The sequence below is a fragment of the Schistocerca gregaria genome, unplaced genomic scaffold, assembly GCF_023897955.1.
Source record: "Schistocerca gregaria isolate iqSchGreg1 unplaced genomic scaffold, iqSchGreg1.2 ptg001454l, whole genome shotgun sequence".
Taxonomy (NCBI): Eukaryota; Metazoa; Arthropoda; class Insecta; order Orthoptera; family Acrididae; genus Schistocerca; species Schistocerca gregaria.
Window position 1 is genome coordinate 27,501 of NW_026062752.1, and position 2,987 is coordinate 30,487.

Here is a 2,987-nt window from a genome sequence, read left to right on the forward strand (position 1 = left end):
TGTGGCTGTACCAGATTATCGCTTAACCTAACTCAATTTGTCCCTTAACCTAACTCAATTTGTCCCTTAACCTAACTCAATTTGTCCCTTAACCTAACTCAATTTGTCCCTTAACCTAACTCAATTTGTCCCTTAACCTAACTCAATTTGTCCCTTAACCTAACTCAATTTGTCCCTTAACCTAACTCAATTTGTCCCTTAACCTAACTCAATTTGTCCCTTAACCTAACTCAATTTGTCCCTTAACCTAACTCAATTTGTCCCTTAACCTAACTCAATTTGTCCCTTAACCTAACTCAATTTGTCCCTTAACCTAACTCAATTTGTCCCTTAACCTAACTCAATTTGTCCCTTAACCTAACTCAAGTTGTCCCTTAACCTAACTCAAGTTGTCCCTTAACCTAACTCAAGTTGTCCCTTAACCTAACTCAAGTTGTCCCTTAACCTAACTCAAGTTGTCCCTTAACCTAACTCAAGTTGTCCCTTAACCTAACTCAAGTTGTCCCTTAACCTAACTCAAGTTGTCCCTTAACCTAACTCAAGTTGTCCCTTAACCTAACTCAAGTTGTCCCTTAACCTAACTCAAGTTGTCCCTTAACCTAACTCAAGTTGTCCCTTAACCTAACTCAAGTTGTCCCTTAACCTAACTCAAGTTGTCCCTTAACCTAACTCAAGTTGTCCCTTAACCTAACTCAAGTTGTCCCTTAACCTAACTCAAGTTGTCCCTTAACCTAACTCAAGTTGTCCCTTAACCTAACTCAAGTTGTCCCTTAACCTAACTCAAGTTGTCCCTTAACCTAACTCAAGTTGTCCCTTAACCTAACTCAATTTGTCCCTTAACCTAACCCACGTTGTCCCTTAACCTAACTCAAGTTGTCCCTTAACCTAACTCAAGTTGTCCCTTAACCTAACTCAAGTTGTCCCTTAACCTAACTCAAGTTGTCCCTTAACCTAACTCAAGTTGTCCCTTAACCTAACTCAAGTTGTCCCTTAACCTAACTCAAGTTGTCCCTTAACCTAACTCAAGTTGTCCCTTAACCTAACTCAAGTTGTCCCTTAACCTAACTCAAGTTGTCCCCTTAACCTAACTCAAGTTGTCCCTTAACCTAACTCAAGTTGTCCCTTAACCTAACTCAAGTTGTCCCTTAACCTAACTCAAGTTGTCCCTTAACCTAACTCAAGTTGTCCCTTAACCTAACTCAAGTTGTCCCTTAACCTAACTCAAGTTGTCCCTTAACCTAACTCAAGTTGTCCCTTAACCTAACTCAAGTTGTCCCTTAACCTAACTCAAGTTGTCCCTTAACCTAACTCAAGTTGTCCCTTAACCTAACTCAAGTTGTCCCTTAACCTAACTCAAGTTGTCCCTTAACCTAACTCAAGTTGTCCCTTAACCTAACTCAATTTGTCCCTTAACCTAACTCAATTTGTCCCTTAACCTAACTCAATTTGTCCCTTAACCTAACTCAAGTTGTCCCTTAACCTAACTCAAGTTGTCCCTTAACCTAACTCAATTTGTCCCTTAACCTAACTCAATTTGTCCCTTAACCTAACTCAATTTGTCCCTTAACCTAACTCAATTTGTCCCTTAACCTAACTCAAGTTGTCCCTTAACCTAACTCAAGTTGTCCCTTAACCTAACCCACGTTGTCCCTTAACCTAACCCACGTTGTCCCTTAACCTAACCGACGTTGTCCCTTAACCTAACCGACGTTGTCCCTTAACCTAACCGACGTTGTCCCTTAACCTAACCGACGTTGTCCCTTAACCTAACCGACGTTGTCCCTTAACCTAACCGACGTTGTCCCTTAACCTAACCCACGTTGTCCCTTAACCTAACCCACGTTGTCCCTTAACCTAACCCACGTTGTCCCTTAACCTAACCCACGTTGTCCCTTAACCTAACCCACGTTGTCCCTTAACCTAACCCACGTTGTCCCTTAACCTAACCCACGTTGTCCCTTAACCTAACCCACGTTGTCCCTTAACCTAACCCACGTTGTCCCTTAACCTAACCCACGTTGTCCCTTAACCTAACCCACGTTGTCCCTTAACCTAACCCACGTTGTCCCTTAACCTAACCCACGTTGTCCCTTAACCTAACCCACGTTGTCCCTTAACCTAACCCACGTTGTCCCTTAACCTAACCCACGTTGTCCCTTAACCTAACCCACGTTGTCCCTTAACCTAACCCACGTTGTCCCTTAACCTAACCCACGTTGTCCCTTAACCTAACCCACGTTGTCCCTTAACCTAACCCACGTTGTCCCTTAACCTAACCCACGTTGTCCCTTAACCTAACCCACGTTGTCCCTTTGCCTAACATAGTTCACTGCTCGGAATCTCTGGTGTCGTTGTTATCCTCATGTAGATGTCTTGCGAGTGTTGCTTACTTTCCACATATTCCTGCTATCCACTGTCAATTGTACTGCAATAGGACTATATCGCCGACCCCCCCCCCTCCCCCCCCCCTCTGTCCCCCTCTGTCCCCCTCTTTGTGTCTCTGTCCTCTCAAGCTGGTCGGTCTGGCGTTTGAGTGTTAAATGAGCCTCGCAGCTGTTCAGTTGCATTCAGATGTCGACGCCCTCAGTGTACGTCGTGGTATGGTCTGTGTCCATTGTCCGCTGATGTCGTACGCGTAACCCACACGCTGTACCGATCATCGGTCGTTACGTACAGAGTGAAGTAGTGTGATACGTGTGACCGTACGCTGGCTGTGCCCAACGGTGTCGAATCTCAATTTCCATATGTTGTGCTTGATGCTACTTGTCTCGTCTCCCAATAACAGCTAGGTTGCACTGTGGTACGCCGTAGAGGCGTGTGGGAGGAACGTACGAACGCATTGTATGTCACCCTGGGTCGCTGGGGGGTGGTGGTGCGGTGAGTCAGGTCAGGTCAGGTCAGCGTGAGCCGTCTGATGTAGTGACGCGTGTATTCCGACTTTGTCGTATTGCCTCACACAAAGTGCTACCAACACGCGATCTAGTGTA